Source organism: Bombus huntii, unplaced genomic scaffold, assembly GCF_024542735.1.
Source record: "Bombus huntii isolate Logan2020A unplaced genomic scaffold, iyBomHunt1.1 ctg00000106.1, whole genome shotgun sequence".
Classification (NCBI taxonomy): Eukaryota; Metazoa; Arthropoda; class Insecta; order Hymenoptera; family Apidae; genus Bombus; species Bombus huntii.
In genome coordinates, this window is record NW_026099359.1 from 165,273 (window position 1) to 177,453 (window position 12,181).

The following is a 12,181-nucleotide window of genomic DNA, read 5'->3' on the forward strand; positions in this document are numbered from 1 at the left end:
ACATCAATGTACATTTCAATTAGACTAAATAATAATGCTATGATTTTATCGGTAGTAACTTTACTTATTAACTTGAATTATTTCTTTCTTTTACTTCATGTTAGGAAGAGTATCTTTTTGCTTGAAATAAAAAATTGATATAGGAGTAATAATATGGATAGAGATCAAAAACTGTTAGGGCAGAAATTACACGTTTGAACTTTATAGTTCAGTATAGTTCAAATAGAAATTATATAGAATTATTTAATAATTTGTATTCCACTGGAATAAAAATTTAATTTCTGTCTTTATCAAATCTCTATTTCAGAGTATTTGTACGTATGTACTTATCGTCTGCTGTATGATCGAATATCGAATAGGTAATAATTCGTGTACGGTAATTAAGTTACAGAGTTACTATAAACTATACGGTATCTGAAGACACGTCAATTCGAATTAACATCAAATCGACGTCTTAAACATTAAAAATAATAGATAAACACAATTTAATAGTTTTGCCCACTTCTCACACCTCGTTATGGTATTTAATCTAATTTCCTTCTAATCTTAGTTTTGCTCAAAATACATATAACATGTACGTTATAAATTGGAGTATTTCAATACACAAATCAATAGAAGATTATTACTGTATATAAGTATAATTTCAATGCAATTCGATCGATATATTTCAGTATCTTTGATTAAAAATTCAACGATCCTTTCAGGCTGACCGTGGCGGACCACTGCTGATACAACATGAATTAACCTTGTATTTAATAGGTATTGTGTCTTATGCTTATAAGTGTGGCACAGCTGGGTATCCCAGCGTTTACACTAGGGTCACATCGTACCTTGACTTCATTCTCCAAGCGATGCAATAATATGATATTACTGTTCCATAAATATCATTGTGTAAAAAACGTAAAGTTGGATTTTCTTATTGTGGAGATAAGAAACAGCTCAAATTTACATTGTTTTGTACGTTACAAATTATAGGCTTAAAATGTACGAAATGTAACTTTGAAACGACACTAATTTTTTACGCACGATAAACCTCCACGACTTAGGTATGTAAAGATGATAAACGTATATTAATTCTATTAATTTGGTAATAATAAACCAGCTTTCTGAGAAGTTCTGTAAATTTCGTTTCTGTTGTATCAAGAGAATAATGGAATATTCCACTTAGATCGTATACTTCTTGTATGTACATACAAAATTTTCCGGCTAATCTAAAACACTTCATAAGATAGAGAGCTTCTGGAAATTCGGACACAGAGAGTGCATAAAATACAAGATAAGTCTCGTGTCTTTCAAAATTATTTTTTATTCGCTAAAAACGTCCTGTGTACTCATGCAATCACATGCAACCTCGAAACTTCACTTATTTTTTATCACTTTCCAATTCAATACACAGTTTCTGCATTTTTGACTATATGTAAGAGAAATTTCCATTCAGCCAAAGGTCTACTTACAGATTATAGATTCCTATACGACTCTCAGTAAAAATTTATCCGCACTCCAGATAGTTAAAACTTCTGTCGACCGTATTGATCCATCTGCACTCTTCGTATGACGTCAATATCTGTTCAGTGCTGCTGCGCAGGTTTCTTTGTGTTACGTCAATTCGTTTGTGACCGTTGCGCGAGTAATGGCGCTTTGCAATGGTGATTTGCAGGAAAACAGTGCAGAATGCTGTGATTCGTTTCTTGTGGTCGGAGGTTATGTTTGATGCCTATATTTATCAAAGATTTAATGCACATTATGGAGAAAGTGTTTTGTCACGAAGTGTGTTTGAATGGGCACAAAAGTTCAAAGAAGATCGCACAAGTGTTATGAAAAAACAGCTGGACGCCCGTCCACATCCACGATGACAACATTGAACGTGCTCATGAACTTATGCTCTATGGAATAGACGAGTGACACTGGATAATGTGGCAAATCATTTGCAAATCAGCCACGGCTCTGCTTATGCAATAGTGCACGACAGATTTGGATTTTAAAAAGTTTGTGCGAGATGGATGCCGAAAAAGCTGATGAAAAGGTGAAGACGACGATGCATTCGTGGTTCGCAGCTCAGCCCAAAACATTTTTTAATGAGAAAATACGAAGGTCCTTCGGCAAATGGATAAAGTGTATACAGAAATCGAGTGATTATGTCAAAAAATGATGTATGTCTTTTTTGACAATTGCTTAAAATAAATTCTACACCGACAGAGCGGGTAACTTTTTACTCACCCTCGTAAGACACTTAAATTTCCAATCTATTATGATGAATAAAAGAGCTTATACTATTAAATCTAATTGTATTTTGTTGCATGAGAGTACACGTGTATGTGATGTACATTACCTTTATATCCCCTTGAACGATTCAATATTGCGCATATATACTATATTTTGTACAGCTTCTATAAAATTTTGTATGTTTGTTTAGGCTGTTAATCTAGAGGCTGGAGTACAAAGAAGTGGCACAATGATGTGGGCTGATGACATTTATAATTATCAAGGAATCACCCCTACATTCGCTCAGGTATATATCGTTGACTATAATGTATTTAACACATATGATTGTTAGAATATTAATAATTAATTTTTAATTCTATCAGAATTTTAATGAAACTGTCCCTTGGGAAGGAAGAACTGATACCTTGATATCACGGTTTGTACATCCTATATATACGACAAATTTTAGAACATTATATAACGAAGAACCAGATCGTCGTGGCCATGTGATGTGAATAAAAGGACTTGAATTTGATGATATTTTTATAATGTTAGATAACATAACTAAGTATCTTCACAGTAAGATAGGATGACATGGTTTACATGATCTTAATGTTGTTCACTCGAGTGATGATATTATAAGGAAAAGCGTAATATCACAGGTAGGATGATTCATAATTTAGAACTACTAACTCATGTATGTATTAAAAATTAAAGAAATATATTAAATTTTATGGGATATTTATGTTTAGTAACCAGTAATTCAGAGATTGGTATTCATGGTTACTATAACGAGGCTGTAGAAACGCACCCTTTCTTCTTTGCAAATGGTCCTGTATTTATGTCTAAGCCGAAACTGGAACCTCTGAATAATTTAGATTTATTCTTGTTATTTTCTAAAATACTTATCTACAGTATACCATAAGGAATGATACCGTATCACACCTAATTAAGTGCCTTAAGAAACATCAACAGGATATCACAGTAATCCCTTATCGACTGATATGTAAGTAAAAGTTATGTGTCATTGTTATACACAGTTATGTGTTAGTGTTATACACAGTTATTTATCATTTTCTATTAATTCAGTTGTAGCCACTACAATATCTATGACACTGGTAGTAATTATAAGAACAATAATGATGTTCTATAAGAGGAAATGATGATTAGGAACAAAAACTTACAGGTAAGTCAAAGTATATGATATTTGCCGTTTGAAAAGAAAGTTACTAACTTGGAATTTTTTGATAAATAATAATTGTGCAAAATATATTGGATTTCAAATTTGTCAAAAATTGAAATTTAAGAAGCATTGTAATAATATAACATTAATATTTTGATTTTTCAGGAGATATCATGCGGTGGATGGATAATATGTAAAAAATATTAAGCAGTATATGAATTTTCATATTGCGTAGAGATAACAAAATGAATTTTAAAAAATGTCGACATGGTAATAAGAAATAGCATCATGACAAAGAATATATAAACACAGTTTCATTTTTTATAAATAAAAATTTGTTGTTCCAGATTTTGAAATATAGTGAAACGTTTAATTAGTATCTTAATATCTTTAAATAATTATTATTTTAGAATCAATTGTAATTGTATCATACGTACTTTTGAATTCGTGCAAGAACATATGTTATTTTGAAGTAGTTATTATTAGGAAATTGTTAGACGCGAACAGTATGCGAAAAGTTAGTATGTATTGTAATAATTATCAATCAAAACACAAGAATTAAATTCTTTAGGAAAAAATTTCCGGAATTTCTTATTTACATGATTATAAAGAAATCCATAATAAAAAGGAGCTGCTTTCTAATACTTCTCTTCCTTGTAATGCCTATGTTAATAATAACGAGGTTCGACTTTTTGTTTTTAGAGGAATACTGGAAAATTTGAAAGTACAGTACCATTGGGAAGAAAATCACGATATTGAAAACGATATTTGCAAGTAAATTTCCAAAAAATCTGTTTTCAAATTTTCGCTTTCTATTTCACATTAAAAGAAAGGGAGGGCTGCCTTCTTTTTCTGCAAGACAAAACAAACATTCTGAATCTCGTATCAATGAATGATGTCAATAAGTTATTTTTCTTTTCAGATTGAACAATATTCCAGATTTATTCATAATTTCATACTACGCGAAGAATAGACTTTCATAGGTATATAAAGGAAATATTAAGTATAGGAAAACTCTTTTTCGTTGTAGGTGACATATGCTTCACGGTTGAACACATGTATTTTTGAACACATATAAATGAAAAAGTACTCTTATGGAGAAAAAGAATTGATACCTTCGATTGACATTAGATAATGTATATAAACTTATGAACAATCACTATCAGTTTGTATTTTAGGTGCACACGCAGATTTGTTGGAGTTCTTATAAAATGTACTTCCTGTACGAACGTTTTATTCTTCCAAATTTTACGATACTATGTCTCATATAATAACTATATGGATTAAACGTAATATAAATGATCCGAAAATAGACTCGAACGACATTAATTGTCTTTCTATTTATACCAATATCGAAAATACAAGTAAAGCTGGAGCAATAGTATGCAAGAATGGACTATTTATTATTTTAAACCAAATCATAGCATATTCAGAATGCACAGTATTATCATGAAATGTAAATGAATCAGTTGTAAACGAACGATTTTACTGTAAAATCGTTGCCTCCTTTTTTTCATCTGAAATATAGCAGCAATGAGTACATTCTTTTAATATATAATAAAACGAGATATCTTTATAAAGTTACATATGTCATCACTGGTAACTGTTATCTCGTATGACACCAAATATACCGTTAGTATGGAATGATATTTTTATGAAGATATACTTTAATGATAGGTTTTATGAATGAAACGTTATATAAGAAAAATTATCTCTTGTTATTCTATGAAGTGTAGTAGCTAATGAAGATTAATTTTACGAAGTATTAGAGCAAAAGAGAATTAAAAAATTAAAAAGATCTAAATAAGATTGTTCGTGTGGCTTAGTTATCTCAATTCTGGTACACCACTTGTTACATTCTAACTAATTAGCGCTAAACAATAACTTGCAAATATTAAAGATATTAACACCTTAATATTAACACCTAAAGGTTTTCAGGAAATTTTATGATATTTGATTATTGTATATCTAGTCATTGATTGATAAAATTTCTTGTATAAGCATAGATCGAGGTTGACGTCATACGCAGATTGCATATCATTGACAGGTATCGTTTTAATTTATTTTATGGCTAGAATCATTTGAATATTATACGAATAATTATTTCCATTCGAACGATTAATAAATCACGTACCTATAAAAGATATATTATGAAAAAGACGTGACGAAACAAAAAAATATTGGAAATTCCGTTGTCATTAGATCAATTATTTTTGCAATGATTTTTATTTCCATGTAATTACATATGAAATGGGTAATTCATTAACATCTCCTCGAATCGAATATAATTCGTTACACTTCACAACGATTCAAATAATGGACGGGAAATATATAATAAGTTTCCTGTTCTTGCGTTAAAATAGTACTGTACAAATCAGATGATACAGGAAATACCCAAAAAACCCAATTACATCCACATTGCATGACAGCAAACTTGCAATGGATTTTTGTGATTTCAATGTCACAGACAATGACACAACTAATCAGAACACGTTCGAGGCTATAGACATTGAAATTACCGCGTGTTTAATACGTTTAAAGCATAAATCTAAATTTCACACGATTATTTCTTTGTACATTGTGAAACTCTTAAATTATCTTAATCGAATAAATAATCCTAGATATCTGAAACAGAAACTCGAAGGATAAGAAATCCTAAAAGGTACTAATCCTAAAATAACAAACTCCTAAATAATAAACAAGTGATAAAACCTGTTATAAATAATAAACCTTACCTGGAATAATCAAATCCTAACTAATCGAAAATAAAATAAGGCAAGCAATTCTTAATCTTTCAAGTAATTTTTCCGAAAACACAGAAAGATAGAGAAATTAAAAAGACGCAGCACAAATTGCAGCACAATGAAAGTTTCAGAGCGATGAATACGATCGTATTAAACTAAATAATTTTCAAAAGTGAAATTACACTGAAACGTATATCGATGATATTTGTCATTTCTACGATCTGTTTCGCTTGATCGTGCTTCTTTTCTGATGTAAATTCAATTTATAATACGAACTAAGTTTCCTTTATTATTATTAGTCCTGCGTCTTTTTAATTCGTCACTTCTTTTATTTCAGAACAATGACGGGCTCCAAGATGCTGTTCGGATGTTTGGCGTTAATTGCTTTTCTGCATCCATTAGTTCACGTTTGTACTTCGAGTAGTACAGCTCAAGGTTTGTACTTCGAGTTGTCTTTTTCCATGCACTTCCAATTCCAATACGATCTGGTCACGTGGCCTTCGTACAATTTCGAAATTTTACCTGTTTGGTAATCGTCAATGAAAAAGGAAGTTATGCGTGACCTCAACACATTGAAACAATTTTTATGATTTTTTATTTGCCGGTTGGTCAGCAAGTTAATGGAAAAATTTCACTTAACTATTCGCGTTAATTTCTTCGGTTTAACTTTTGGGAAATGCTTCGTTAGCTTCGGGAATATTCCAACGATTCGTTTTACGTACAAAATAAGCATGATAAATATTACATCACGGTAATGTAATATCGGAATATATTAAAGGTGTAATTTTGTCCGATTAATTATAATTTATTAATAATGGATTGAAAATACAGATATTAGTTAGACAGAGAAACGATGTTTGATTAACAGGAAAACTAAATGCAACGCTCGTATTTACAACAAATAACTTGACAACTATTTGGTAACTCTCTCTCTCTCTCTCTCTCTCTCTCACTAGCAACTCTAACACTCGACAACACTCGCAACTCAATTCTAACGACTCTATGCTTCGACGTCTCGATCAACTCTGATTCTCGCAACACGCACACTTTTCGATTCGCCTTGAATAGCGAAACCGTCCTTCTTCTAACGTTGTCTATTGTTTCCCTCATATCTATGTAAGAACTACCAACTACGTGCCTTTAGTCACGTAGGCACTCTTAAATGTAAACGAACCACAGAAACACGACGTACACGGTTTTTCTATTTTCAGCCGATCTTTGGAGATCTTTGATTGGTCAAAGCTATTCTACGATATTACAATCGGCCTTTCCTGACAATCACATCTGCCCTCAGATGTGCTCATCAGCGCCGCTCGCACTTACATCACTATCGTCAGCATTCCACCATTTCATGTGATCGGCTGCCGTGGAAGTTGTACGTGGCCCTTCGTGCTCCCCCTCTCGCTGCACTATGTATCGGTCACAGCGCAGGACTTTTATCACCCGATACGGTCCAAGAAACTTCGGATGCAGCTTTAGCCCGGGACCCCTCTGCATCCTCTCGATTGCCACTAGATCTCCCGTCCTGTATGCTGTCGCCTTCTTGCGTCTCCTGTTATACGCCCGCTTGTTTCGGATTTGGATCTCCTCAATCCGTCTCTTTGCGTCCGCACGCAGCTGATCTCGTTCCTCTTGGAACACCGCGGCCTGTTCGTCCTCGATGCTACTGCTCCTCTTTCGCTCTTCCTCTATCCTCCTCTCCGTTGTTTGTTTACCCATTTCACTCTTGTCAGGGGCTTTGATCGTCGTGGCAGCATCGTGACATTTTCGTAGGCTCGGTTCGTACATGGAAGACTTTAACAACTTACCATCTACCGAGACTATGATCTCTTCTTTTTCGAAGGTCTTCACGTTCATCGTGTCCTCGACAGTCCCATCGTCGTCTTCGTCATCCACATCCTCTGTATATCGAATCTTCGTATCGATATTATTGGAGGGATTCCGCACGTGCGACTTCCCTTGTCTTTTCGTTCGCCTTGCATTCACTCTCTTCGAGTCTATCCGAAAACTTGAAACAACCCTCACACCCGCAACGCTATCCTTCTCAGTAAATTCGCAAATATCATCAACAACATCCTTAGCCAGATTCTTCCTCCTCGTGATGTTCGCTAAGTCCTCCTGCTGGCCGCAAGAATCCGACGAGGACACCATCTCTTGGTCCACTTTACCAATCACCACGTGTCTTGCCACTATTCTCCGTTCCTCCGACACTTGCTGCACAGCTGCCCGATACTTCTTCAAAACTTCTGCTAACTCTTCTTTATTTTCTTCCAATTGCGACAGTAGCTCAGTTCGTTCGCGACTAGCTACATTAACACGATCTTCTGCTTCGGAACGTTGCCGCAGTACTTCCTGCAACGAAGCCTGCGTCTCATTCGGTTCTTGCTCCAGTGCCTGTTTCGCTTTAACTGCAACTGCTCTAGCGCATTCTGCATCTTCTAACTGGTTCTTCAGCTGTCGTAAAGCTGCTTTACCCGTCGTGTCACCTTTCGATCTCTCCAGCATCGTTTGAGCGTCTCTTAGCAATGCTTTGGTTCTCTTCAAATCTCTTTTTAGCCTATGTTGCATGTCCTTAACGTGTGACAAATCCATCTCACTCGCCTGTGTCTCTACATCTATCTTGAGGACTTCCGGACACTCATCGGGATTTTCGTCCTTTATTCTACTAATAAAAGATTCTCCCCCTTTTATACTTATTTCAACAGTGTCCAAAAAGTCTGCGCCAATAATAAGCGAATGTTGCATCACTGTGTCTGGAACTACGTGTATGGTTATACAGTACGACTCATTGTCTATAATAATGTTCGTGGAAAATTTCCCGAGCGTAAAATTCCTTCCGGAACCGACACCGCCAAATCCAACGATTTCCCGACTTAATCTGGGCGCTCCGATTTTCACATGCTGATCTGCTCGCATTAGAGTCAGCTCACTACCGGTGTCTATCAACGCGCTCAATTCGAAATTTTCCATCTTAAAATCCTTACCACGCCTTGTTTGTAACGACCGAAACACGCTATAAATTTTTTTTGAGGACTCACCCAAATTGTCGCAACTTGATGCGATGTGTCCGTACTCCCTACATTTGAAGCATTTAGGTCCTCTCGACTTGCTCGGACACTCCGCACACACGTGCTCCGCATCACCGCAATTGTAGCATCGCGTCTTCCTCGCATCTCCAGATCGACCGGGTTCCTTGTTCCTCTCGGTTTCGGACAGCTTCGCCACCGGCTTTACCCTGTTACTCTTCGGCTCCTCAAATTTTGTCCTCATCTCCATATCTCTTTTTATCGTTTCGTAGCGCCTGAAACGCTCTTTTAATTGCTCGATATTCCTGGTTCCGTATAGCACAGTCTTGTTCGCGACCTCGTCGGGAATGCCTTGAATAATGTAGTCTATCAAGGATTGCGTATCAACCCTTCCTTGTTTTGCAATCCCGCACATGTGATACATATATTGTTGCAGACTCTCATCTGCTTTCTTCTTTCTATGGGATAACTCGCCATGTATCTGTTGGTCGCTTACTACATTTTCAAACTCATTCCTCAACGCCTTTTTTAGCTTTGCCCAGGACTTCGCGCATCGTTTTTGTCGTACGAAGGCCTGAGCGGAGCCTGCGAGTAATTTCTTAGCATAGGCCACCATGTGGGCGTCTCACCAACCCCACACTTCTGCCATTTCCTCGAAGTCTTCCACCCACTGATTTACACTCAGCAGATCATCCCCGCTGAATTTCTCCAATGAGTCTTCCACGTCTTTAAGACTCAACATCGAACCGACGCATACCTTCTGCTGCTACTCATCGCGGTCCTGATACACCGCTCGCGTGCCTCTCCTGTATTCTCGCGCGCCTTGTTTATCGTCCTCGCCTTCACTTTCGTCGGAGCTCTCTTCTTCCGACGATACATCGTCTCCTTCTAGGGCCGCCTGTAGCCGCGCGCGTAGTACGGATTTTCTTCCCGTTACCTTCAACCCCAAGCTAACGAGACGCGCTCTCAGCTCTTTCGTCCTCAGCTTCTCGAGGTCTTCCTCTCCCTATTGACTGCGTTCGGCTCTCTGCTTGCTTCTTAGATCTCGCTGGTTTGTTGGTTCTTCGCCACGCTTCGAATCCTTAGGAGTAGATCGACCAGGTTTGCACGCTCTGTTCAACCTGGCAACCAGCACTGATCTCGCACCGGATATAGGCAGATTCATCTGTGCGAGCTTACTCCTCAGCTCCTCCAGCGTCAAATCCTCTTCACCCGACAATCGTTCGTCTTCAACGTTTGCCATTTTATTCTATTCTTTTCTACTCCCGCACAAATAGCTCCGTTAAATCGTATCGTTTCTCTGTCTTATTCAATCCCGGACGAGCCCCCACTTGTAATATCGGAATATATTAATAATGGATTGAAAATACAGATATTAGTTAGACAGAGAAACGATGTTTGATTAACAGGAAAACTAAACGCAACGCTCGTATTTACAACAAATAACTTGACAACTATTTGGTAACTCTCTCTCTCTCTCTCTCACTAGCAACTCTAACACTCGACAACACTCGCAACTCAATTCTAACGACTCTATGCTTCGACGTCTCGATCAACTCTGATTCTCGCAACACGCACACTTTTCGATTCGCCTTGGATAGCGAAACCGTCCTTCTTCTAACGCGTTTTTAAAACGCGATGGCGCTATCACTTTCTAAAAGCGTCGTCTTTACATTTCCGATGGCCACGGGCACATCCGACTGCCAGATATACAATGTATTATAAGAGTATCATTACCATACTTTTCATGAAAAGAGCAATTTTTCTTGATAACTATACTCTGTAACATAGATTGAAGTCGCTGATTTGATCCCTCTGATATCGTTGTCTTATGAGAGTCTCGCCTGGTCTTGATTGGTTCTGTTGACTCTTATCGTTGTGAAAAATCGATTCGTTGTGTACCTTTTTTGTATAGAGAATTATTTTGTGGTAGAATATAATGTTGTAATATTTGTGGTCTTTACTTTACTAATTTTGTCACTGAGTCGCTCTTTGGTTCGTTGAGCGATTCATATTCCGCATATATTCCGTACTTGCTTCGCTTGGTACTTTTATAATTTTCGCAGTTACAATAAAAAATTTAATTCTTAACAGATTAAAGATTTAACCTCTTGCTTTATAGTGTACAATAATTCGTTTTTTTTTTTTTGTATAGGTTATGTGATCCATAGTTTGAGTAAGTAGTACATATGTGTATATATATATATATATATATATATATATATATATATATATATATATATATATATATATATATATTTACGTGACAAGCTTTCATTTCAATCTATATTTAAGATTAATATTTTATCAGTTTCTGTTCGTAACAACATCGAAGTAGTCAATAAGTTTGAAGAGTATAATTAAGGAAGCTATGAAGCAAGAGGTTAAGAACAAATTCTGAAAGAGGTTATGTACAACTCAGTAGTACTGCTTTACATTACTTTGCGAATTACTTTTCAAGCATAAAAATAGTTTAACAGCCACTTATAGTTACTTCCTTACCATTACATTCATTAAATTCGTTTGATTTTGTAAACTAAATAACCACGCTGACCAGTCTCTTATTTAAAATAGAATTATTTTGTCATATATCCAACAGTTTACTTTCTCTTCGCTTTGTCTCGTATTACGACTTTATAACGGTGTTTCTTTAAACTTTAAACGATCGTAATAAATGTATTTACGGACGATGACTGATATCTGGTCTGTCTTAAAGTTTCAACTAATTAGTGCCCCGTTACTTTGGACGTTATGAAATGTTGTATAACCAAAGACTTATCTTCTCTTTTGATGGTTGCATAAGAGAAGACTGAGCCATTGAAACGCTCGAATAGATTAGCTGATTCGCTTAACGTATTTTTACTTCCGACGAGCTAAACACAAGAGCAGAAAGCACATAAGGAATAATACAGAAACGTCAAACGTATACAGAAATATATTTCGTAAAAGCATTAGTACGTAACATGTCTTTATAATTCTATTTATGTATAGTAAAATGGCTTGTATCCATTTTCATGAATTATAAC

At 35.8% G+C, this 12,181-nt stretch overlaps 3 protein-coding genes across 14 annotated transcripts in view; 2 read left to right on the forward strand and 1 right to left on the reverse strand.

Moving 5' to 3' along the window:
* LOC126876932 (omega-amidase NIT2-A-like) overlaps nucleotides 1–12,181 on the forward strand; it is a 142,407-nt gene that overhangs the window by 124,795 nt on the left and 5,431 nt on the right. The window lies entirely within an intron of this gene.
* LOC126876929 (katanin p60 ATPase-containing subunit A-like 2) overlaps nucleotides 1–12,181 on the forward strand; it is a 117,417-nt gene that overhangs the window by 87,882 nt on the left and 17,354 nt on the right. The window lies entirely within an intron of this gene.
* The window catches only part of LOC126876926 (katanin p60 ATPase-containing subunit A-like 2), a 50,928-nt gene that overhangs the window by 22,720 nt on the left and 16,027 nt on the right, over nucleotides 1–12,181 (reverse strand). For 5 of the 11 annotated variants that reach the window (XM_050639759.1, XM_050639757.1, XM_050639766.1 and 2 more), the window contains exon 1: nucleotides 1,455–2,509. The exons of 3 other annotated variants lie outside the window; for them this stretch is intronic. The gene's annotated coding sequence lies outside the window, so the exon portion shown is untranslated. Of the gene's footprint in view, nucleotides 1–1,454; nucleotides 2,510–12,181 lie in introns of those variants that run through there. 3 more of the 11 variants (XM_050639770.1, XM_050639768.1, XM_050639767.1) reach the window with 3 other exon arrangements.